The sequence below is a fragment of the Eublepharis macularius genome, chromosome 19 (genome assembly GCF_028583425.1).
Source record: "Eublepharis macularius isolate TG4126 chromosome 19, MPM_Emac_v1.0, whole genome shotgun sequence".
Taxonomy (NCBI): domain Eukaryota; kingdom Metazoa; phylum Chordata; class Lepidosauria; order Squamata; family Eublepharidae; genus Eublepharis; species Eublepharis macularius.
This window is the reverse complement of record NC_072808.1, coordinates 14,265,298-14,292,207: the sequence shown is the minus strand read 5'-3', so window position 1 is coordinate 14,292,207 and position 26,910 is coordinate 14,265,298. Positions and strand designations below refer to the sequence as shown.

The window sequence follows — 26,910 nt, the reverse complement described above, 5'->3', positions numbered from 1 at the left end:
ACAAGTTGTGATGGGGTGGGGGACTCAAGGTTTTGCTAAGCAGCCTGTTACACGAACAGTGTAATGTATGTATAGTCTAGCCAACACGGCTAGACTATACATACCCACCCGGAAACGACTTATAGTGAAAAGACGCAGCAAGTCCAAAAGGTGCCAAATGGTGGCTGGAGTTCTCCCGGAATAGCAACTGATCTCCAGCCAACTCAAAGCAGTTCCCTTGGAGAAAAGGACAGTTTGGAAAGTGGTCTGTATGGACTGTATACCCCACTTCTAGTTCTGCAGGAATTTCCCAACCCAAAGCTGGCAGCCCTAGGGTTGCCAGCTCCAGGTTGGGAAATTCCTGGAGATCTGGGGGGTAACCCCTGCACGGTCTAATACCATAAAGTCCATTTTACAAAGCAGCCATGATCTCGATGGCCTGGAGATCAGTTGTAATTCCTGGAGATCTCCAGTCACCAACTGGAGGCTGGCAACCCTAGGCAGCCCAGCAACAGGGGGTTGGACTAGATGACCCTAGAGATCCTTTCCAACCCTATGATTCTATGAACAGATCAGACACACCTCCTCCCTTGATCTACCTCCACCTTCAGCCTAGCAAAAAAAAAATCCATTGCTCATACAGACAGCCACCCGTAAGGCTGCCAGCTCTAGGTCGGGAAATTCCTGGAGATTTTGAGGGCAGCATTTGGGGAGGGGAGGGACTTCAGTGGGTTATAATGCCATAAAGTCCACCCTCCAAAGCAGCCATTTCCTCCAAGGGAACTGATCTCCGTTGCCAAGAAGTTGGTCATAATTCCGGGAGATCTCCAGCCACCACCTGGATGTTGGCAACCTTACTTCCAGGTTTCCACCCTAGAGTTGCTGAGTCACGTAGAGACCCCACGAGAGAATCGCGGTCAATCACTGCCCTCGCCCCGCCCCTTGCCGGAAGTTCACTTTACCCCGCCTCCGGAGGGGCAGGAGAATGTCGCCCGTTTACGTCACCCCGTCCTCCTCCATCTATTGGCTCCTTCCGCCCGTGGCGTCTCCGTGCCAGTCCCTGATCACGTGCAGAGGGAGCCGGGTGGCCAACCCTTGGCCCCGTGGCCGCCTCCTGGGGAGCCGTTTCCGTTTCCGTTTTCCGGTGGAGAAGTCTCTGGGCGCTGAGGCGGGGAAGGGGAGTCGGCGCCCGCTCGCGACTGGACGGGCGGCCTCTGCGCAGCGGCCTGAGCCCGCGGGGAGACAGGTAAGGGCGGCTGCGGGGCGGAGGCGGGCGGGGAAGGCGCCCGCAGCCCCTCCGGCCGGGGTGTACGTGGAGTGGGCAGGGCGCAGAGCCCGAGGAGGTGTGGCAGCTTCGGCGGAGGGCCCCGACGCGGTTGTGTGTGAGGGAGGCCGTGGCAGTTGCTGCGCTCTCGCAACGTGGTGGTGGTGGGAAACTGGCCGGGCTGCCAACTCTGGGCTGGGGAATTCCTTGAGGGTCGGGGGGTGTGGGGAGGGAAGCGTTTGTCATGCCGTAGAGTGCCGCCTCCGAAGCAATCATTTTCTCCAGGAACTGTCGTCTGGAAGAAAGGGGCAGTTTTATTTTATTTATTTATTTATGTCATTTATGGCCCGCCATTCAGTGTGAGATTAATACAGTCAGTATCAAGGACAGCTCCATAAACCATGCCATAGGTTTAATAAATAAACACAAGTTGACTAAGACATAACAGCGTTAGTAAGAATCCGATACAGAGTTGAAGAGATGCTGAAACAGAACATAAGCAATTCTAGGGCTGACATTAGACAGCATGAAGCACAGGTAGCTCATAGGAGCACATATTTAATACAGGGTTTTTAATATGTGCTCCTATGCATCTGACGACTGTGATTCTCGAAAGCTTATGCTACAGTAAAGTTGGTTAGTCTTAAAGGTGCTACTGGACTCTTCTATATTTAAAGCAATGGATATGTAAGGCAACATAGTGTGACGTTTATGGCTCTTAACTTTGCCTGGAGGTTGGCAACCCTCATACACTTGAGGTCTGCAGTTCTGCGTTTTGTGGTGTGCTTGCAGGGCTTGAGAGTTCAGCTGGTAGCCCTCTGTCTGAACCACTTTCCTCACCCCCTGAGTTTCCCTGCTGTGTCTCTGTATGATTCCCTGTTGTGATCTTTCTTCCTTCTAGTTGTCTGTCTCTTCTGACGGGAGAGTTTGTGGCTGTGCCACGGCTCTGCATTGTGTGTCGTTGGACAGCAGTATTTGAGTCCAGTGGTACCTTAGAGACCAACGAGATTTTTTGAGGGTATAAGCTTTTAAGAGTCAAAGCTTCCTTTGTCCATTACCAATCTTGTTGGTCTCTAAGGTGCCAAAGGACTCAAATCCTGCTGTTTTTATGCAAACCAGCACACCTACCTATCTGAAACTACCTGTGCATTGGAGTGTCCGTTCAACCTCACTTGAGGGGATGCAATGGAATTAGTTAATCCACTGAGAAACCCTGTCCCACCTCGCTGTTGTGTTTTGCTGAGTCTCCTATTTAGCTCCTTCCAGGTAGGATTAAAGAGTTTGTGTGCAAGAATGGAACATGCCTCTGATTTGGGTGGAGCATATGTGGCGATAAGTGTCGTCATTTGAGAAACGCTGTAGAAGCTGAGAGTTGCAGTTTTCTGCAGCAGAATATGATGGACTTTGCATTTAACTTTTGCTACGTATTATGTGTATTGAAATTGTCTAGGCTGTTCTTAAAACAAGCACAGTGATAACTGGGAAAGTGACAACTTTTGTGGGTGTCCTGGGTGTATCGCTCTCATTTTTAGTTTATTTCTAGCCTAGTCTGGTTTTCATGCGTGTAATTTTGCGCCAAATAATGGCTTGTTGTGTATGAATCTGCTGTTACGAGTATAGCTTTGTTTGGCTACAAATTCAATAGCTGTTCATCCCAGGTCGCTGGTTTGCATATTTAGCTGTGACTAAATTGTATTGTAAAATGAATTGTAATGTAATGTTGAAAACACAAGTAATGTGTAAAACTCGAGTAACTTTGTTTGGCAAAGTTTTTAGTGGCTGTAGTTAAAATTATGTTTTAACTCTTGCAGTAGACGCTAGGTTTCTCTTCTGAGGGTGATGGCTCACTGATTATGACTTTGGTTGTGAAAACAGTAATTAAGGACAGAGTAATGTCTGTGCATGTGGGAATGCAGCACTCATGCCTGACACCTGAAATAATTCCCCTGAAAAGCACTGCTTATGAGGAAGTGAAATTTCTGCCTCTGGCGTTATTTCTTAGATGGCTGCTTTCTCATGCAAAGGGTCGTTAGAAGTTGTCAAGCAATAAACATCCACATGTGAATCAGACACTGGCTTCTTAGAAGGAAAGAAGGCATTTACTTTCTTTTTAATCTTTGCAGCCGCTGGGTTGGGATGCTGGGTGGTGATAACTGAAGGAGAGCTGTTTAATTTTCATTGCTACTGATTAAGGTATTCTTAGATAAGACTTTTGCAGCACCTGTGGGAGATAATGGTGCTGTAGCTGTTCTTTACTGTTTCTGAAGCTGCCTGGCTGTACCCGACAGCACTGGATTTCATGTGTTAAAAGACTTTAAATATGTTACTGTGACAGAATTCCCAGGGATCAGACACCACTTCATAGGATTTTTTGTTGTCACACAACTTCCCACCTACTCCACTTCATAGGTTTTCTAGCAGGCATTTTAAAAGGTTCAGAAGGGTAGAATCCATATAAACCTGCTGAAGCCTGGATTGGTAACTGATGGCTAATGAGGTAAACTGAACAAGAATTAAACATATGTTCCCTAGCATGTTGAATGCTGAGATGAAATTGAAAATGACACAGAGTGAATTCCTTAGAATTCTGCCCCAGAACAGCATGAGTCAGGGCAATGTATCGTAATAGGAGTTGTAATTCCTTTGGTTATAAATCTTATATGGCCAGGACAAGAATATAAAATTCAAGATGGAGTGCTGGATTCCTACCAAAGATGAAACAGACATGAAACTGAACAGGACCAACGATTATTTAGAAAGAAATACACCACTGAGTAAAAATTGGCAATTAGCTTAAAGTTGTGGGATGTTAGGTTTCCTGCTCTTGTGTCAGTTTCTGGGACTAGACTGCTGAGGTCTCACTTTGTAAGCAGAGGTTAGCTAGTTGTTCACCTTTGATTACTTTCTAGTGGTCTATGATATATCTTGCTGTGTTCTGATTATCTTATCTATGCTTCTGTCACAGAATTATGGATTAGAGCATGTTATACTTAGTAAAGAGTCCAGTAGCACCTTTAAGACTAACCAACTTTACTGTAGCATAAGCTTTGGAGAACCACAGTTCTCTTCGTCAAATGCATGTGGTTCTCGAAAGCTTATGCTACAGTAAAGTTGGGTAGTCTTAAAGGTGCTACTGGACTCTTTTCTGTTTTGCTACTGCAGACTAACACGGCTAACTCCCCTGGATCTATGTTATACTTAGTGATACACATGTATTCTATTGAACTTTATATGAACTCTGTATGAACTTTACTGTAATTTTGTTTCTTGCATATTGTGTAACTACACAGGTGCTCTTTCCTCTTTGACATCTAATTAAAAATAGTGGACAGTATCGGATAAATGTTCTCTAATCGTAGAACGGACCAGTTATGATCTGCTCTCTTAACTTTTCCTGTCATCTTTACCGATTTATATCTTTTATCTCGCAGCTGGATAGAGTGTCACTTTTTGGCTAATTAGAGTGTCACATGGTTGAAAAAATGAATAATTAACTCTTAAACCAATCATAATGTATCTGTGCTATCACATGTAAAGATATTAGATTTTTTGCATAAGATAACACGTAAAAAGTGCTAACCCAGATAGCAGATCAGAGTTTTGTCTGAAAGAAATCTCATGAAGATCTAGGTTAAGAAACTTACCTTTGTAATGTGTGATGTAGGAACCTTAATACATTTCACAGTAAGTCCAATGGATTTATACTTAGAGTTCAGTTAATTAAGAAATGTTAGGAAACTTAATTCTTATTGCCTTTATTTGTTCCATCTTCATAGGTTTTCTATTAATAAGCATTTATCTTCTGAGATCTTGCTTCATTAGCATTCAGAGTTTACTTGAATTGAAGTTTGTATCTTGGTGTAATTTTGGGTGCAATTGCAAAACAGATGTTGCTGCAGTTAATGTTGAAAGAAGCTGATATTAAATCTCTTACTTTGGCAAATATGTTTTCAGTTGAGACTTGTGTAGTTGTAGAGTGGAACATTTCATTAAGCCTTGCGTTAATGCGACACGACCTATTCATTTTTTACCTTGTGGTTATATACCTTGTGGTTATATTTGAATGGTGGTCAGGGAAATTGATAAATATTGGTCAGGGAAATGAAAAATAAAATTTTAGTGGCAACCCTTTAAAAAGACTAGAGTTTATTTTAACAAAATAACTAACTAAGTTAGAACTCTTAAGAGGATTCTTTGTGTCTTGGCGGGGAAAGTATACATTTTTTTGTACTGACAAACAGTTTCTCTAAAGGAGTGAAAGCTATTTTCAGATCTCACTTCAAAGAATTAAAGCTGCTCAGAATTTAAGATAAAATCTTTTGTCTGACCAGTTAGAAGCTTTAATGAGCCGTGGATAAACAGTCCATTACACTTCATCTGTGTTGGGATTTTTACTTAGTTATGAAAGACCCATTTTGTTTGAAAGCTCTTTGCTGAACTAGCAGATTTTAACCCTCAGTCATAATTTCTTAAGAGCCAAACCTCCCCTTCTGGACCCCAGCAAGGGATAAAGGCTGAGAGGGTGGTTTGTGGTGCATAGTAGATGCATAAGGAAAACCTTCTCAGGCAGATGTGTAAGTCAGCGCTCTGGAGCAGTAGCTGAGTTACATATTTATTTCTTATTTATTTATTCTATTTATATCCCGCCCTCCCTGCAAGCGGGCTCAGGGCGGGTCACAACAGAAGATAAAATATACAAGATAAAATCATAATCAATTAACACAGCTTTCTAATAAAACACCTGCTCGCCGTATAAAAACATCCGATAATAATAATATTCGATTTATATACTGCCCTTCAGGACAATTTAATGCCCACTCAGAGCAGTTTACAAAGTATGCTACTGTTATCCCCACAACAAAACACCCTGTGAGGTGGATGGGGCTGAGAGAGCTCCAGAGGACTGTGAGTAGCCCAAGTTCACCCAGCTGGCTTCAAGTGGAGGAGTGGGGAACCAAACCCGGCTCTCCAGATTAGAGTCCCGCACTCTTAACCACTACACCAAACTGGCTCTCTCTCTTTGACGGAGGTGGAGGTGCAGCTTAACCATGCATGGCCGCTCATGTATGGGGGTAGATGGTCAATACCCCCTACAGACATAGAGGAGACCAGGAGAGAGGCTAATTTGGCGGAAACATACTAGAACCAGCAAACCTTGTTGACATTCATCAGTTACCCAGCCAAGGAGACTTAAATCTCTGACAAATTAAACTCAACAGTCATGGGAAAACAACCCTTCTTTCTCACTCACAAACCTCCGGACTCTTAACTCCAGACTTAATTGACTAAGAGCAGAACCACAAGTGACAAAAGGCACAGAATGGACACTTGTCTGCTTCCCTCAAGTTTTGATGGGAAATGTAGGCATCCTGGTCTTGCAGCTTGGCTCTCCGACTGCTGTCTAATGGACTTTTCAACTGTCACTTGTCCAACATTCCGCCAAGCGGCCTACATTTCCCATCAAAACTTGAGGGAAGCTGACAAGGGTCCAACCTGTGCCTTTTGTCACTTGTGGTTCTGCTCTAAGCCCCCCCCCCTTTCCCAGTTCATAGCTCCTTCTGGCTGGTTCAGAGCGCTGCTCTTACTGGCTCCTATATTGCTGGGGCATGTTCTTGTGCTCTGCCTGTCTCGGGCACTGTGTCATTCTGTTTGGCTTTTGGCTGTCTTGGTAAAAGAGTGAAATGTTGCAACGGCTCTGATCTCCGTCCAGACATTTCACGGAGGAGTCAGCATGCGCATCACAATTACGAGACCCCATTGTAGTTGGTATGGGGGTGGCGCAAGAGATGAGTGCAGGATGTGGATTGGGTGGCATTAACCTCTGAAGAATTAAAGCCGGCGAGGCTTCTTGGGCATTAGGCTTGGATTCTGGCAAAGCTGATACTTGAGTGCCAGTACTTAAGGATTTTTTTTTTGTTCCCAGTAGGCTGGTACACAGAAGTGGCCTACTACAAGATATGCCTGAAAGAGATAACAGAACGTCACTAGCTGTCACTTAACAGCTCCCAGCTGAGAGCAGTCCAATACACCAGTGATCTACAGGCCATCCCGGCTAACTGTTCTTCGTTCATATAGTCTTTTCCTTGCTTACAGACTTCCCTCCAATCTAAAACAACTTCCTAGTGCTAATAGGCTGTCTAACAGACTCAAACCAGACCCCGCAACACCCCAAGATGCCAGCTTTTGTCTCCATATACATGCTGCTGCAGTGGGATTAGTTAAGGGGTTTCGCTCACACACCCTGTTAGTACAGGGGCTTATCTCAGTTTTAACACTCCTTCAAAACTTGGGACTCTCCATTGCTTACCGGTATCAAGTGGTTTAGCATAACTTGTGAATATACTTTTAATTAGGTTTAAATTGTACTAAATTACATTTCACCTTGCTGTTTAATGACCTCTTGACCCTTCTTGTCTTTTCTCATATCTCCCACTTCAAACATCTGTCTCAGGAGGATTTGCTCATTGTATCTGAAGCGGGCTCTAGTTCACAGAAACATATGTAAGCATAAAATTTTGTTAGTATTTGTGCTGCAACAGGCAACTCAGCAACCCCTCTGGAATTATTATGGTGAAACCATGGTAATTAAATTGCTTTGTTCATTGCATACCTGCTTATTACCAGGGGCTGACTAATAAAAGTTGCCAGGGTAAGCAGTGCTGACCAGAAATCTAATTCTGATTGACAGCAGGGAAAAACCACCAAGGTACTCTACTGCAAAGCATTTAAAAGTCTGTTGGAAGTGAGGGACTGTCACTTTCAAAATGGCAACTGACTTCTTAATGTCTTAGGAACTATCATCAGAGTCACCGGTTGGAGATTTAGGACTGTCATGTATGTTTGTGCATTGCTCCTGCTCTTTCTTTGAAAGAAAAATCCTTGCCAGGCAGAGGGTACATGTTGCCTCTTCAGAGCAGCAAATAGGAGAACTTCATTTCACTGCCTTCTAGAAATAATAGTTGACTTATCAAACCCAGCTGAAATTTGTGATGATTTGCTTAGAGTGTTGGGGTAGGAACTGGGAGACCTAGGTTAAGAAGCTTACTAGGTGACCTTGGGCCAGTCACACACACAGCCTAACCTGGCTGTGGGGATAAAATGGAGGAGAGGAGCTGCTGTAGCGTAGTGGCTAAGCGGTTGGGCTGCGAGTCAGCACTCTGCTGGTTTGAATCCCACTACTGCTATGAGTTCAGCAGGTAGCCTTCAGTAAGCCACACTTCAGCCCCAACTGTATTGTAGGAATAATAACAACGATGACTTTGTTCACCACTCTGAGTGGAGCACTAATCTATCTAGAAGAGCAATATTTAAGTGTTGTTGTTGTTATAGCCATTTTGGTGTCCACCAGCAAGGAAGGCGAGGTTGTTTCTTGTCATCTGCTTCTGATACGTTAAGTGGTGGTTGTATTCACACCACATCTTCAGATGTGTCACGTGAAAGCTACAGGGAAACAAATGGTCCATTTCCTTTATGCCTATCCTCTTCAGATTCACTGTTGGAGAAAAAGGACACGGACCGTTTGCTTCTCTTTGCTTCCTTTGTTGAACAGCCCCCCTTATTGCTCCCTGCCCTCTCTTTTGGCTATCTGCGCCCTCCTTAGCTCAGGTAGAGAGCCGGTGTAGTGTAGCGACTGGAGTGACGGACTAGGATCTGGGCCACTCAGATTCCTTGCTCTGCCATGGAAGCCCATTGGGTGACCTCCAGCCAGTCGTCACCTACCCGACAGGGTTCGTCGTCAGGAAAAATGGAAGAGAGGAGAATGATGTAGGCGGCTTTGGGTTCCCATTGGAGAGAAAGGCAGAGTATAAATGAAGTAAAATAAAATTTTGCAAAATGAGCTTGCTTCATCTGTAGCCTTTGTTGATGCACACACTGCTCCCTAAAAAATTGACCTCACTATATATCTTTGCCAGTTTCGGTTTCTTAATGTCTGGAATGTGACAGTTACGCCCTAGAGTTTTCGTTTATGAATGCGGACTATATTGAGACAGGAAGTTTTTTGGCTTGCTGCCCAAAGGGGCAACCAGATATGCATGCAGTAGTGAAATGAAGTGGTAATGTCAGAAAACAGGGTCTGTTTCAGACTTCCAGAGTGGCGTTTTATATGAAACTGACGTGTCTACAGCACCGTATTTCTTCAAAAGGAAGACAGCCCCCTTAAAAAGCTAATACATAAAAGCAGATGACCCTGAATTTAAAACAACCCCTCCTAAAAAAGGTAGCAGTTTGAACAAAGTTTTTTATTGCATAGTAATCAGTATATATAGGCTAGGGAGGAAAATAGTTACTGTTACTTTTTTCACCTCTTTGAATTGTAGCACTTCATAAATAGTATTGGATTAGGCTGTTTCAAATTTTTAAATATGAGATACTGGCTTTTTAGTACACCCCTTCCAGAGCCAGAGATAAAAATCTGACCAAATAGCAGTACAATCCTAAACAGAATTACCACCCTTCTAAGTCTGTTGAAACTGGTGGGCTTACAAGGGTGCAACTCTCCTTGGCAATGCTCTGTAAAACTGCTTCCTGCTGTCACAATGCTTTTTATAAGCTAAGAAGCCACATTTTCCCGAGAGGCTGTTATAGCGCCAGTCTAGTGGGGACATCTTTATCCTTCCATATCTAAGATATCCTCGGCTGTAGCAAATATTTTACTAAATTGCTGTAAAACCTGTGAACTTCTGATACTTTTGTGGGGGAGGGAGCAGGGAACAGCTGAACTTTTAGGCATTTCCTTTCTGAAGCACAAGGGAAGAAGCAAACTCCAGTGCGGAGTGAAATTCTGAACCAGAAACATGGATCAGTACTAGTCCACTCCCAGTCCAAATCCCCTCCCATTGTTGCTGTTGATTTGCCAGGAAAAGAACTGTTTCAAAAGCACCTGACTCCTCCTCTCTCCCCTTCCAACTCAAAGCTAAGTGACTTTCAGCGGCACTCTTCTCTGCTGGTGAATTATTTTAGCATGTTTTCTCTGATGCTGTCGGCCTATGCAGTAAATCACCTTTCACATTACCCCCCTCTCCCCACCCTCTCTGCATAGCACCACTTTGTAGATTGGGTATGCCAGAACGGAAGACGACCCTCCTCCCTTTTTTCACAAAGCTGAGAAAGGTAAAAAAAGTCATCTTCCTTTTGGAAGGGCAGATGATAAAGTAGAGCTTGGATTACTCCCATTGCAGGGAGGGTCTGTGGTTCAATACTGGAGCATCTGCTTAGCCCGGGAATCTCCAGTTAAAAGAATCACATAGTAAGTGATGTGCAAAATCTCTTCCTGAGAACCTGGAGAGTCACTGCCGGTCAGAGTAGAAAGTACTGAACTAAATAGACCATGGGTCGACTCAGGGTAAGGCATTTTCTTGTGTTCACGTGTCTCGAGCTATGCATGTGAGAGTGAGTTGTAGTTACCATGTTCTGTTTCATGCATTAATAACAGCCTGCAAGCAGTGTTTCCCCTTCGTCTAGATCAAAATGATAAGTGATCGATCTCATTTTTTTAAACATGTCTGATTTTAAAAGTTAAACAAACAACAAATCCAGAATTTTTTTGTTATGAATGTCTTTAAAAAGGTAACCCGTTTAAGTTGAAATCTGAATGCATACTTTTAAAACTGGATATATGGCTCCTTTTTGAACTTAAGAAAGCCTTGAATTTCTTTGTAGAAAAAACTGCATGGAAAAATTCTCAGTAGACCACACTGTATTCCAGGGTCTTGATACTAGGAATCAGGGACTGTGTGATCTTTGCAACTGGCTTAGTACTTTATTATAACGATCACACAAAACATGGACACTTAACTTCTAACTTATACAGAGAACACTGCCCGATGTTGTCTCACAGCCCTTGTTTGTGGTTGTGATTTTTTCACTTACACGAAATGGGAGGCAGGAGGGTTATTATGGAGCAGTAGTTAACAAGGTTAAAACAAGAAGGGTCAGCTGGCCATTGACCTATCAAGCTCACTCTTGTATATTCTGAAGAGCTGCAGCTTTCTAGGCTCTTGGAAAGATCTTTGATATCATCGACAGCCTCATTCTTTTTAAATAGGAAATGCCAGGGAATGATTTTGGGGTCTTCTGCATGCCAAGCAGCTGCCCCTTTACCACAGAGCAACAGCCCTACCCCATTGATTTTTCTTTTGTCACATAACCCCCAAGACACATTAGAAACAAGGGAATAATTTCTTTGACTTTCATTCTGGCAGTCTTGTCAGTCACAGCATCCTTTTGGGCTATAAAAGAACATGTAGAATAACATGGGTTTTATTTTCAGGTGGGTAGCCATGTTGGTCTTCAGTAGGACAACAGGGTTTGAGTCCAGTGTCAACATAGAGACGGACAAAATTTTCAGGGTATGAGCTTTCAATGGTCAAAGCTCCCTTCTTCAGAGTTTTATTTGGAATTTCTCCTGTGATGAAGATCAGTGGTTGGGGCATATCATGTCTTAATGCAAGTTAGATCACAGGGGACATTACTTTTCTATCTGCAGTAAGCAGAACTTAACACAGAGCAATGATGGTACTTTCTCCTCCAAGCCTCTCCTAACGTCCTGATCACCTGCAGTATGATGACAATCTGTTTATTTATATTCCACCTTAATTTCCTTGGACTCAAGGCAGCTAATAGCAGGTTGCAGCAGGTCATAAACAGTATTAGACAATTTGTTTTTCCTCTTCATACAGGAAGCATTTTCAGGGAATTGTTATTTTTTGCTTCTGCTTCTTTAGTGCCCATTGTGAAAATCAGCCGTTTGGGCGCATTGTGTCTTCATACAAGTGAGTAGGCAAGCGCATGAAACGTCCCAATCACTGCAGTGATAAAACCCTGGATTTCTCAGTGAAAACTTTCCAATTCAGATTTAAATAACGTTGGCTGAACAAAACAAGCACCCCATGTACAAGGCTGGGCTTTGTACAAACACTGGGGTTTGCCCATCTTCATCCGCCCTGAGCCTGCTCGCGGGGAGGGCGGAATGTAAATATGATAAAATAATAAAAAATAAAATAATAATATCACATATTTGGCCCATCAAACAGGATTGATTTGCATAGGAAATACTTATTGCAGAAAAAACACTTCGAAAAATGTTCTATTTCTGAAAATTTTCCACCCCCATCACTGTTCTCCTATGAGAAGCTGACTGCTAATCTGAAAGAATCGTGGTTTAAAAAATAACCAGAGCATCTGTTTTGTGAACCAAAGTCTCTTGTATGCTCAGAAATGTCTCAACTCTGTCCTCCCTCTTTGGGCACTGAGCCGATTCACTTCCTCTGACAACTGCCTGTAGCCTAATAAAGAAATATGACGCTGAATTGTGTGTACAGAGACAATTCGACTTAAAACTGGTATGCATTGGTAAAACACTGCAGAAAAGCAATGCTGATGGGAGTATGTAATGTGTACCCAACCATGGTGGCTTACCAATGTAATGAGTAGAGACGTTCGTAAAACGGTATGCCAAAATTTTTGATGCCATTTATTTATTTAATTTTTAAAAAAATGTTTTTAATGTTCTCTGCCTTGTGGGCCAGGTTTGTGTAGAAAGGCAGAAAATGAATGTTTTAAATAAATAAATAAATATGTATGAATATATCCCTTGTGTTTCCTTCATAATGTGCGTGTATGTTAGTAACGTGGTGGGGGGGGGGAAGTGGGGGAACTGGAATCTGGAACAAATGGCTCATTATGTCATTCCAGAGTTAAATTTAGCAATTCTCATAGTTTAACTGGAAATAAAGAAGAAGAGAAGCACAGAGCAAAATTTGTTAGAAACTGGAAATGCCCTGTCAATTGACCAAATAGCTCTTGGACCAAACAGCCAGTTCTAGAAAAGCATCACACAACCAGTTAGTTGCCGCTGTTATGGTACTACCTCATATATTAATTTGTGTAAAAGAGATTAGCCCTTCTAATCCTTTGTTGGAAATTAGAGATCACATATAGTGCAAACTCCTGTGGCATGCTGCTGGAAGTATAATCTGGTAAAGAAAGCGCCATTGTGTGTATTTGGCAGAGTGAATGGGTCCCTAAATAAGTGGACACAGAAGTTAGTGTATGATGCAGTGCTACTTGGAAGAAAGCTGCATCGTCTTGTACCTTGGAGTAATCTCTTGGGCATCGCCCATAAGAAAGACTGGCAAAAAGCTCTTCAGGGAATGCATTAAAGTGTCTCGTGGTATGCTCATATTTAGGTAATTCTGAAATCATGCAAAACCTCACTAAGATCAGCATTTAAAAGAGGTAGTATCTCACTATGGGGAGGAAGTAGTAGTTCAGTGGATGGAGTGGGTCCATGCTAGTACATTCTGCCTAGACAAAGGGACTGAACTGTGCAGCTTACTAATAACTTTCGATTTATATACCGCCCTTCAGGACAACTGAATGCCCACTCAGAGCGGTTTACAAAGTATGCCATTATTATCCCCACAACAAAACACCTTGTGAGGTGGGTAGGGCTGAGAAAGCTGACTAGCCCAAGGTCACCCAGATGGCTTCAAGTGGAAGAGTGGGGAATTAAACCTGGCTCTCCAGATTAGAGTCCTGCTGCTCTTAACCACTACTCCAAACTGGCTACATACCTAGACCAGTGATACCCAGGGGTTTGGGAGCTCCCTGTGGCTCTTCTGAGCACAGTTCCCTTACGTTGCATCTGCCGTGTGTTTCAGGAAAGTAGCCAAGGCTGTTGCCTGGGGTGGAGGTGTGGTTGGCAGGCGGTTCCCGGCTTGAAACAGCCGCTACCAGAGGAATGGGTGAGGTGCAGTCCTCACGGCAAGGTTGGAAGTTTATGATTAACAGAACACTGAAAGCTAACTACAAGCAGCCAATTGTCCTAAATATTTAATGCGATGTATATATATATATATATTTAGTAAAGAGCATATCCCAACCGTAGCAGTGTGTTTTTTGAAATTTATGTATGAATGGACTCACTGGCACTAGCATTTTAAATGAAGTGAAAATTCCTTGCTATGGTTGGGATAGTTATAGAGGTTTGAAGTTTTTTGCTATTTAGCGTTGACTTGTTGTACCAGCCTGTTTTCTATTGTAAATGAGTTTTGTGGAATTGAGTATTGTGACTCTTATTATATACCCACCTGGAAGCTGGCAGCCCTATAAGGAACTGATGGGCGAGGAGGCATACAGTGAGTGATACAGACGCTAGAACTACCTAGGAATTATGAAAGGAGTTGAATATGCTAATTTGGCCTGTGCCTATATAGTTTTTTTAAAAAAAGAACTGTGATGAAAGTTGTTAAATCTAGCAACCTTTTAAGAAGTGCACATTTTAGGGTTGCCTCTTCTTTCAGGACTTGAAATCACCTCTTCCTCAACGTGCCTTCTCACCCAGTTGGAATTAGCTCACAGACTTACGTTGGCAGTTGGATCTGTGCACCAAATTTGGGTGTCCTCTGTGAAGATGTGCTTTTTTTTAACACCCATGCACCCATGCTCCAGAACGGCTTGCAGGAGGGAATGCATGCAGCCCCCTCCCTTGTTGTTTTTTTCAAAGGGTTTGCAAAACAGCAGTGTTCAGGAGAGCATTTGATGTGAAAAACAAAGGCACTGGGGACTCTCTGCTGATGGTAAGAGTTTGTTTTAATTGTATTGTCGATCGTTTCCTTAACAACGGTGTGGTTGTTTTATTGCAAACAGTAAATTGGTTTACAATAAAATAGGCTTTAAGTGTCTGTGCCAGCCGCTTCCACTTTGGAGAAGCAGGGTAAAATGTTCTCAAATGAATCAAAATAACTTTTTTTTTTTGTGGAGGTGGTTTAGTTGGAGATAGCTTTGGCCTTCGGGGAGAAGTATGGCACCACAGTACAAGGGACTGGGTTATATAGGAGGCAGAGCCTTGCTGGGAAGAGAAGATTCTAGGCGGCTGCAGGTCTGAGTCTTACATCTGAGAACAGGTTGTAAAACATGTCTTGTGTTGCGTTCGATCTTGATTAAGTATAGCTTCTTGGCTACGTTGAAAAGTACAAGTCTTGTGTCTTGAGCAGGGCTTGGAAAGTTCCGTGGTACCTTGTATTTTTGACAAATGCAAACCCTCCAGTCTCCTAACTGTGCTGCCACCGCTTCCAATAGCATTGTTCACTTCTCACCAACTAATGTCAGCGTAGGGGCCAGCTTTGGGAAGTCTTGGTCTAAACCAGGACATACCTAAAGGAACTAACAACAGAACACCACTGGTTGTCACCTATAGCTCCCAGCTCAAACCCATCCAACGTATCATCAGGGAGCTACAACCCATCCTGGAAAATGATACCTCTCTCTCAGAAGTCCTGGGTGGAAGACCTTTCCTTGCCTACAGACAGCCCCCCAATCTTAAACGACTTCTCACTTACAATCATGAATCGGCCAGCAGGGCCACCAGCACAGGTACCAGGCCCTGCAACAGACCCAGATGCCAGCTCTGCCCCTATATCTACCCAGGGAATACAATTACAGGACCCAATGGCATCAACTACACTGTCTCTGGCTCTTACAGCTGCTCATCCTCCAATCTGATATATGCCCTCATGTGCCAACAATGTCCTTCTGCTCTGTACATTGGACAAACCAGCCAACCTCTACGCAAAAGAATAAATGGACACAAATCTGACATTAGAAATGGAAACGTCCAAAAACCAGTGGGAGAACACTTCAATCTACCAGGACATTCCACCAAAGACTTAAAAGTCGCTGTGGTTCAACAGAAACCCTTCAAAAACAAAATCCAACGGGAGGCTGCTGAATTGGAATTCATATGCAAATTTGACTCTGTCAAGCTGGGACTGAATAGAGACTATGAATGGTTATCACATTATCACAGGTAACAGATTTCCTTTACAGAGGCGTGGTCTGGGGGAGCCCAGAGACGCCTGGTGTGGGCTTTGTTTGTCAATTATCTCAGCCTGAGTGCCTGTGGGCTTTCGGGGACCACAGTTCTCTTTGTCAGATGCAGCTGGCAGGGAGAGCTGTGGTTATCGAGGGCTTATACTACATAGGAATTGTATACCTTCACTGCGGCAAACTGACTCCACACCAAAAGGAGATGTTTACATTTACAAGCAAAGGAATGTTTTGATTGCCTTCACACTAATTGCATTCTGTCTTCTTGTGATATATGTCCTGTTCTTTCCCCTCCCCTCCTCTTCTGTATTTGACCAGTTCGGATCAGGCATCTGATGAAGAGAACTTGATTCTCGAAAGCTTATGCTACAATAAAATAAAATTGGTTAGTCTTAAAGGTGCTACTGGACTCTTTTTGATTTTGCTACTACAGACTAACACGGCTAACTCCTCTTGGTCTAAACAGCCATTTACCTTGGACCATGCAAGAACTCTTATTACTATTATTGGAAAGAAGATCAACAGGTTACAGAATTTCTCCTTTTTTATTTGCTGTGTCTTCCCTTGGTGGATTGGATTTTTGCAAGCCTTCAGCGTAGCCATAGCTTCTGAGAAGATGCTGGATGTCTTTTGAAAGCAGCATGCAAAAGAGGCCACGAGACCTTGATCGTGCCCTGGGCTTTATGTTCTGTTAAATCCTGCGGCTATAAACGTATCGCAGCTTTCCGTTATTGGTGTTTCCTGTTTTCATTATGTTGCTTGCCTGGGTCAGTTTTGCCTGGAGCTGATACTCTTTTGCATTGAGCATTGCTGTGATACGCAGCAGGAGGCAGGTTCTGCCCCAAAGAACTGACAGCTTAAATAAATAAAAAGCAGTTGGATGAAACTTTGCTCCAGTGGAGTGTGTCCAGATTCATGGTGCCTTCCCATTCTCTCACAGTTTTTTTTGTAGCACAGACTGTCCTTCGTTTCCTACAGAAGAAAGGTTATATGAATCTTAATGGATGCTCAATAATAAAAAGAAAACAGACGTGGTGTATGCTCAAGTGCTCCTTCCTAGGAGTGTGCACCACACACACACACAAAATCCCAGAAATCTGTACCTGAGTTTCAAGGACCTCAAAAAAAAAATCCAGGAATTTATTGGTCATTATTCTTTATGGGGAAAACTACCTGGAGAGGGGGGCTGGGAGTCATTTTTCAAGAAAACTCCAGCAAATCCTGGCTGTCCACTTGCTCCTGGCTGTCCTCTAAAGACTCCCCAAGTTTCAGGTAGATTAGACCTCAGGCTCCAATTTTATAGACCCCTGAAAAAGAGGGAAACATTTCCAAGCAGACTGTTAGACAGAAACACACACGGGCAAGGCTGCCATTGATCAAGGTACACTCCCAAATGCAAGAGGAAGCCAAACAGAACCAAACTGAAGCATGGAAATAGATGAAATCCGCCCAGAACCAAAGTGACTCGAGGGAACCAATATCAAAACAGAGAAACATGTGAAATCACCCAAACTGAAGCAAGGGACACTGTTGCCACTTAGCCCAACTGAAGCAGTGACATTCACAGAAGCCAGGCGGACAAGAGAATCTCCTGGATGGATTGGTCACTCATGCCCCCCCTGCTTCACTTCACTCTAGGGTTGCCAGTCCCCCACTGGGGGTGAGGGATCCCCTGTTCCCACTCTCTACCTCCCGTCCCTGCTTACCTGGCCGGTGGGGGAGGCACGGGCCTCCTGGGGGTGTGCTCCCAGCTGGCAGGGCATGCTCCTGTGGGCCTGACTGGGGGCCGAATTGGTCCGGAATGGGCCCCTGAGGAGCATGGGAGTGCTCTTGCGCTCTGCAGCAGCTGATTTCAGGCCGACTTGTGCTGGATCAGACTGCTGCAGAGCGCAAGAGCGCTCCCATGCAATGCAGCACCCTGATTCAGGCCCCCCAGAGGCCCCCCCCCAGAGCGCGGGAACGCTCAAGGCGGTGGCCTCGCCCCACGCGATATCACTTCCTGGAAGTGATGTCATCGTGCAGGCCCGGGAGCACACACATGCTTTGCGCACACGCAGTGGACAGCAGGGCAGGTAGGTGCCGGGTCCCCCGCCTCCCACCAGAAGGACAGAGGGGACCGGCAACCCTACTCCCCTCCTGGAAAAAAGCAGGAAGGCGCCAGCTGGAGGTTGAAGCCAGCGATTTCTCAAGTGTCATCTGTAGTTTTCTTTTTGTGTTGTGTGACTTTAACTTCAGGTGTCTTACTGAAATTCAGGAGACAGTCTGATTGATTAAGGAAAAGTCTAAGCAGTAAGCAATTAATGAAAAACTCTTAAGCAATAAAGTATAGTTTGCCACTCACTGTTGATTGCTGTTTGCTTCTGAATGACTACAAGTAAGCATTTTTGGGGTTGTTATTTACAAAAAGAATAGTAGAATAGACTCCCCATCCTCCTGTCTGAGGGCAAATGCCTCTTTTCTATCATAGAGTTCAATGTTTATCAGACTCTTTGCCGGAGCCTCTTGATAAGATACTGGCAGCACATCAGTGCAGCAAGGGAACAAAAGAGAACAGCAATAGTATACGAATGGAGCGGGGGAAGGGAGTGCAGGAATGCTAGAAATGCCACAAGCGCATGGATAAAAAAACATTTTCTTTATAATGATTCAGTACTGGTTTTAACTCTGGAAGACCGTATCATGTTATAACACACATGAAGGAACAATTCAAACACTTCTGCTCTGAGTAACCAGCTAACACAGCTGCTGTTTTCCCTTCTTTTAAAAATTCTTGCCAACAGTGTTGTATATGGAGGGCAAGACCCTCCATATACAAATATTATGTGTATTTACAAATGTTTTGGAAATACACATGATACTGCAATGGCATTCTACCTAAAGGCCAGTAAAGGCCCTTCTTGCTGTCAGTCTTTAATAAATGTCATTCATTTATTAAATATGTCATTATGTCTATGCTAACATTTTTGGGTTGGTTTTGATAAACAGCAGTCAACTGCGAGTGGCAAACTATACTTTAGCAAAAGCTCTTCTATACTTTCATATTTTAAGGAGGCACAATGAAATATAGGTGATATGCGAAATTAAATTTTAACTAGCAAAGGAGCAAGTGACAGATCAGCACATTTTGATTGATGGATTGATTGGATTTTTAGCCCGCCCTCCCCGCAAGCAGGCTCAGGGCAGGTTACAATCATAGATAAATTACAACAAATAAAACCAGTAAAATACAACTCTGTACCAACATGGATTTCAACATTTTCAGCCAACAGCTCTTGTTTTTATGTTTCAAGAAAGGCAAAGCAGAAACAAACAAGACTCCTCAAGAATCCAGTGGCACCTTAAAGACTATAATCAAACTGTATTCCTGCCTAAGCTTTCATGGACTTCTTCCGATGCAGGGAGTGGTTTCCTTTTTCACAGACTTTTTTTGACTTATGGGGTTCATGGCTTCTTGACCCTCCTGTTTTTTCCTCCTTCATAAAAAGATTCTGCTTAGCGAGGAGCTGCTTTTTGTATCTGAAGAAGGGGACTGTAGTCTGCAAAAACTTATACTGGAATAAAATGTTGTTCCTGTAAAAAAACAATCTCACTGGTCCAGGGGGCTCCATAGAATTGGGGAATAAAAGTCAGAATCCTGAAAGAACACCTCAAAAACGGCGGAGATACTACCACTACTGTTTTTTCCAATAAGTCCTAGCTCAGACACTGGGGAAAATAAGCCTCCAATTTTGCTGGGGACTCAGCCGCCCTGAGCCCATCTGTGGGGAGGGCAGGGTATAAATTGAATAAAATAAATAATAAATAATTAACAGAGAGTTAGCTCTGCTGAGTCTCCACAGGAGTAACAAAAGTTATTTTCTTTGTTACAAATGTGCGCTAAAAAGTTATACTTCGGAAAGTATGCAAAAGGATACATAAAACGATAAAGAGCTAACTAAAACTATACATACCAGGCAGTGTCTTTTGCCATTCTAAGCCATGATGGTAACTTGTAGGCATAACACGGCATTCTTAGCCAGCATCCAAGTTCCTATGTTCAAGGCCTCAAATCAAAGTTGTAATCCATAACTGAGGAAGACCGTAAGAGACCTCTAGATTGGGTCTAAAAAGCCAAAAGCACAAAAATGGACTTTTCCAATTTATTCTCAATTGCCCGGCACCCTGGGGAGATCTCAGCAACCAATCAGTGCTCCACAATACCGCGTGAAGTTGCTCAGCCATCACGCCAAGCCCACAGAGCATTACCCTGAGCACATACCAACTTTTCATGAGAACTGCAGCGGCGTCAGATAAGCTCAGTTAGTAGCTTGCCCTTGCCTCTGACCTTGGAGGCCTCTGCAACAGCCACCTGTGCTGCAAGAAAGCTTTCAGAATGGCAGTGCTTACCCACAGTTCATACAGATCCTGGGCGAGCAGGCTTACATTTTTTAAAAAATTACTCTTGGAGATGCTAGACTCCTGCTTAGTTTTGCTACAACAGCGTTGGTTACCCTTTGGAAGAAAGAGAGAGATTTTTTTGGGAAGCATATTACAGTGTATTCATACTCCTGAAGAGGGGTTGAGCAGGGGTTGCAATGCAAATGTGGACGGACAATATATATTGTATTTTACGGCATATTTATTGCTTTTGTTTTGTATATGCCTATGTATCTGTAAGTGACTATGATGTTGTAACCCACCCTGAGTCTGCTTGTGGGGAGGGCGGGCTAGCAATTGACTCGTTCAGTCAATCAAATCAATCGGGAATGGTGTTGCTGGGTGACCTGTCGTCTGGCTCCTAGCATGCTAGTACCTAAGTCCCATATCTACAAGTAGTTGCAGAATTCCTCCCTCTTGTAGCCTTCCAATGAAGGGTTAAGAGAGTTGCAATGGGGCAGTCAGTAACTCCAGGGGGCATGACAGATTGCTAGAAGTTGCTACTTCTGGGAGGTAGCACCTGACAGGCTGAAGGAAGGATAAAAGAAGAAGTGGTAGCAGGTTGGGCTTCCTTGGGGACTAGGAGCTTCTGGGGAACCAGTTCAGGAGTACAAGGGTTGTTGTAGGAACATAAGAACATAAGAACATAAGCAAAGCCATGTTGGATCAGGCCAGTGGCCCATCCAGTCCAACATTCTGTCACACACAGTGGCTAGAAATCCAGTGCCATCTAAAGGACTGTCAGTGAGGCCAGGACACCAGAAGCCCTCCCACTGCCTTCCTTCCAGCATCAAGACAACAGAGCACCACCTCCCCACAAAGAGAATACCATCTATCTCCTGTGGCTAATAGCCACTGATGGACCTCTGCTCCATATATTTGTCCAGTCCCCTCTTGAAGCTGGCAATGCTTGTAGCTGCCACCACCTCCTGTGGCAACGAATTCCATGTGTTTATCACCCTTTGTGTAAAGTAGTATTTTCTTCTATCTGTTCTAACCCGACTGCTCAATAATTTCATAGAGTGCCCACGAGTTCTTGTATTGTGAGAAAGGGAGAAAAACACATCTTTCTCTACCTTCTCTAACCCGTGCATTATCTTGTAAACCTCTATCATGTCTCCCCTCAGTCGTCTTTTCTCCAGGCTAAAGAGCCCCAAGCGCCTCAATCTTTCCTCATAGGGAAAGTGTTCCAACCCTTTAATCATTTTAGTTGCCCTTCTCTGTACTTTTTCCAGTGCTATGATATCTTTTTTAAGGTGTGGCGACCAGAACTGTACACAGTACTCCAAATGAGGCCTCACCATCGATTTATACAGAGGCATTATGATACCGGCTGATTTGTTTTCAATCCCTTTCCTAATAACCCCTAGCGTAGCATTAGCTTTTTTTATGGCAGTCGCACACTGTGCTGATGTTTTTAGTGAGTTATCTATCATGACTCCAAGATCTCTCTCTTGGTCAGTCTCCGCCAGTTCAGACCCCATCAACTTGTATTTATATTTTGGATTTTTGGTTCCAATGTGCATTACTTAGCACTTGGCTACATTGAACCTCATTTGCCACATGGATGCCCACTCTTCTAGCCTCGACAGATCCCTTTGGAGTGCCTCACAATCCTCTCTGGCTTTCACCACCCTGAACAATTTCGTGTCATCTGCAAATTTAGCCACTTCACTGCTTAATCCCAATTCCAAATCATTAATAAACAAGTTAAAAAGCATTGGACCCAATACCGACCCCTGTGGCACCCCACTGCTCACCACCCTCCACTGTGAGAAGTGCCCGTTTATACTCACTCTCTGTTTCCTATTAATTAGCCAGCGACCCAGAAAGGGATGTAAGCAACTGTTACGTCGTGGTTATACACTTTCCTGCTTCTTTGGTTCACTTATTTCAAATTCTTTTTGGCCTTGTTTAAACTGCTTTTTGCTGAAAGATTAATTAGAACTGCTTTTAAGTTTTAAAGATATCTTGCTTCTGTGAATTTCCTTAACCTTCCAAATCCTTTAAAGACCCCATGGCTTAGGCAGGGCAGCCCCTGGCAGAACAGGTGCGCCTATCAGCTGAAGGAAATTTCTACCTCACTTCAGATCAGGAAAGGGCTGTGTTGATAAATAAGACCATATGGCCCTTGAATAGTGGTGCCATTGAGTATTATTAGGATTGACTAGTTGCAGTGTTTCGATCAAACATGCAGTGGGTCTAGAAATTTATTTAATCAGTTTTGAGTTCCGTGTTTCAGCCTTGGTTATTTCAGCCTCTTCCGCATGGTGCACTTAACACCAGGCTTTCTGTGTATTCGCGAGGATTGGATCCGCTTTATTAATCGGTTCAGGCCTCATCCTGCTTCAGTTCTTTAATTCTGCACTTCAACGGAGTTGAACCAAAGTGGTGTCTCTATTTTATTTCTGCATTAGAAAAATGCTCTGATTCTGCTGTGGGTTTTGAGGACTGATCAGTTGCCTCAGTTGATTGCTGAAGAAACTTACAAACAGATGTTCTTGTCTTTTTAGTGGTACCAACCTTGCAATTTGATTTTTAAAAAACTCTTGGAAAAAAACATGATTGGTTGCTGTTCAAGCAGTCGGGAAGCAGGGGACTAAAGGAGAGGGCGGAAGGCAGGGCCAGGACACCAACGGAAGCATTCTGCCCTTCAAAAAAACCCCAGTTTGACTTTGCTGGGGAAAAAAAAATCAGGGTATGTGTGCAGGGAGAACAGCTGCAGAAAAGCCAGAGGGAGAATGATTCTGTGGCAGTTGCAGTCTTCCTCCACGAGGAATGCAAAAAGTCTGGGAAACAGTTTGGAGCCTGAATTGGGGTATTTTAACCATGCGTGCAGAAGTCTGGAAGAATTGACGCAGTATGGGACCAGAACAGAAGAAAAAGCCCTGTGCGGAAAAGACCCTTTTCTGCAAATATAAAGGGCACTGCTAGGTCTTAGAAATGTTTATTTTTGATAATCTGCCCACGAAATCCTCTTGAGAACATTTAGATGTACAAATATTAGTCTTCAAAACATAGAAGCCCTGCAGTACCCTTTCTTAAGGCCAGCCAAAATAACACAACACACTGTGGAAACGGTCAAGTTCTCCAGGACCCTTCATCGGACTGGATGATAAAAAGTGAGGGGTGGGGGGAAAGGGGGGTGGGTTCTTGAGACCTCTCTGTGTGCGCAGGATGCTTTGAATTTAGTAAGCAAGGGGGATTTAGTTAGCATCAAATTGCACTGTTTGTAGGAGTGTGGAGATGGAACAGCATGGCACACAGATTTCTGTCCCCCCTCCTTCTCTTTCAAGTGTATTTCTAATTTATTTGTAGGTAAAGGCCAAGGCGATAGGTTTAGGCAGAGTATAAATCACTTTATTCCTGTTCTCATATCTGTCTCCTTTCCAGCTGGCTGCTTCCCAAAATTCCATATCATCTGAGATTATTGATTGGAATTGTTTCTAAATTGTTCTAAAGCATATATAACAAGTGGCGGTAAACAATCTGCAGCATTTGGACGTTTCCAGCCTGGTGCACGGCGCAGCCTTGCTTAATTATAAATTTGGATGCAACCTCCACCTTCACAGCCAAACAAGGTCCATGCAGGCATTTGTGTCCTTGTTCCAAAGACTACTTGCATTACAGCTCCTGGTGCCCAGGATTGTTTCAGCCAAGCAGGTGATGTCTAGCTGTACAGAGCCAATGTCTCCCTGCTTGGACTACCGGGTCCCAGTATCTGCAGACTGGGACAAGGCGAAAACACATTATGCCAATGAAGCTGAAGATGACTGTACTTAATTCATCCACCACCTCTCTGTCAGTGCACAAATTAATTTCTTTTATTGTGTACACCTGAATTTTAATTGCGTGTGTGTGTAAAGTGCCATCAAGTCACAGCTGATGTATGGCAACCCCGTAGGGTTTTCAAAGCAACAGAGGGCAGTTTGCCGTTGTCTGCCTCTGTGAAGCAACCCTGAATTTCCAGGTTGCTCTCCCATCCAAGCACTAATGGGAGGACTCTGCTTAGCTTCCTGTCAGTCCCTGGCAGGTAGATTCCCCTGAAGTTCTCCACAGCAACCACGCAGGTGTATTGGTTGAAGTAACTTTATTAGAGATCCATCAAGTTCAAGGTGCTCAGACAACTGTATTGGCAGAAGTGACATAAATGGGGTTGGTAGTGTTAGTTATAGGGAAGATTCCCACCCTCGGGACAGTGACCGTTAAAGTTCTGGTGCGAAGGAGCCAGGGGGGTTGAAGGAGAGAAGATAGGTTTAGGCTAGACAGAGCAAAGAATGAAATAATCTCAGTTTTCAAGAAGGATACATCTCCAGCTGGCCGCAGCCGGCATTCAAGGACGCTTGCTCAAAGGGGCAGGGAAAAAAGTAAATACTTGCAAGATAACCGACTGGCTTAGCATCAATAAGAAACTTCCCATGCCCTCAGAGGATCAGCACATAACACAAAATAAATCCATGGCAGATATGCAGGCAGGCATATATGACACTTCCCAGATTTGATGAGACCATCTAGGCCAGTGCTTTAATTGGTTAATCAATTCTAAATATGTACAGTAGTTATGGGGGGGGGGTCTATGTATTTATTGCAATAGTCACTGTCTCAGAAACACTGTTCCTTTTTTCTTTTTCTTGCAAGAGGGAATACTACCTCTTCTGACATGGTGCCTGCCTACCACTCATGGGCTTTGTTCCAAGAGCTCCTTGAAGCCAGGGAAATCTGAAGAAATCACAGAAAACCCCTCCACGTTTGCACAAGTGGAGTGCAAGGGAACCTTCTGATCCAACCCCCCCACCCCCCAACAAGTATCTGTCTGTAAAAGTCTGCTGCCAATTGAGGACATCATAAATGTTCTTCAGTATTTTTTCAGTAAAATGACCAAGTGTTTAATTAAAAATACCGTGCCCATGTGTTCTCTGTGGCTCCTTCACCTTAGAGAAATGGCCTGTCTGATTGGTCAGGAACACAGAATTGTTCTACATTTCTACAGAATGAATTGTTCAAGAGGGCATTTTTATAAAGCAAATAAGGCTGTAGTTAATGTCTGCTGCATTTATTGCATTTTCTCTTAATTTTGTGATCCAGCTTAATTGCATTTTTGTATCGCTGATTTTTCTCCTATCTTGTAATTCCTGCTTTACTCTTTGTATTATGTGTATATGTGTTATGTGCCGTCAAGTTGCCTCTGACCTATGGCGACGCTATGAACAAAAGACCTCCAAAATGTCCTATCATTAGCAGGCTTGCTCAGATCCTGCAAACCGGAGGACGTGGCTCCTTTTATTGAGTCAAGCCATCTCGTTTTGGGTCTTCCTCTTTTCCTACTGCCTTCCACTTTTCCTAGCATTATTGACTTTTCCAGAGAATCTTGTCTTCTCATGATGCGACCAAAGTACGATAGCCTCAATTTTGTCATTTTAGCTTCTAGGGAGAATTAGTATTAGAATAGGGAGAATTTGTATTATACCTTGTCTTTAGTTCAACGTCCTCTAATTTTGTGTGTTGTGTTGCACGGTTCTTACTGCGTTGTTTTTAGTTGTAATCCAACTTGAGCCTTAGCAAGAAGAGCAGACTATCAATGAAGAAAGTGCCGCCGTTCTAATTAAAACGCAATAAGATACCATTCTGTAAGAGTTTGTTATTAGCATACGTGTTTAAAATAAGGATTAGAGAGAGACCTTAAAAATGCCTGAATTAAAAAAATAAAGCTTTTGCATTATTTCCCACAAATCTTCAAGAAATGGCTAAAGTAGGTCTCACACTAATAGTCTTTCAGACCACAGCCGATGCCGTCTTAAAGTCTCTTCCAATCTTTCCTTCCTCAGCAAAGGAACTCCATCACATTATTTCTTGCATGCGGTTTGCTTGGTATAAAGTGACTTCACACGGACTGACACAATGACCCAGTAGTCTCTTCTGCCGTTCAGTGAGTAGAGGACTTGCAAGAGGAGAGAGATGCCTTTTAGGAAGGCCAGGGCTTTTACAAAGGAGGATTAGCACAATGGATTGGACTGTCAGTTTATCGGCTGCAGGGGCCATGAGTTGTTTTGATGTTCATCGTTACCTGTCTTGGTCAGGGTGTGAACTATTGAAATTGCCAGCTCTATGAAAAGTACAATAATGATAGTCAGTCTGAAAGGTTATGAAGGTATGGAAGAAGGGAAAGAGGTAACTGATACTTAACTGTCCTGAGCACCCCAGACCCTGTCCCTGTCTCTTGGAGGGAGGGAGGTATCGGTTTTGGAAAATAAACCCCCTCCAGACTGTCTGTTGTCAACCAGCATCAGATTTCGTTTCAGCGTTTCCATTCCTCTGTGGCTCTTCCCGCAAGTTCAGGATGCTTGCTCTTTGTGCTCTTCTTCCAGACTGTGTGTTGCTCGCAGAGACACCTGCTGTGGCGGTCTGGTTTGTGTGCTTCTGAA

General features: G+C 43.6%; 1 protein-coding gene across 4 annotated transcripts in view; it reads left to right on the top strand.

Moving 5' to 3' along the window:
• Positions 1 to 1,131: 1,131 nt before the first annotated feature.
• MBD1 (methyl-CpG binding domain protein 1) overlaps positions 1,132 to 26,910 on the top strand; it is a 72,557-nt gene continuing 46,778 nt past the window's right edge. For all 4 annotated transcript variants that reach the window (XM_055003425.1, XM_055003424.1, XM_055003423.1 and 1 more), the window contains exon 1: positions 1,132 to 1,225. The gene's annotated coding sequence lies outside the window, so the exon portion shown is untranslated. The remainder of the gene's footprint in view (positions 1,226 to 26,910) is intronic.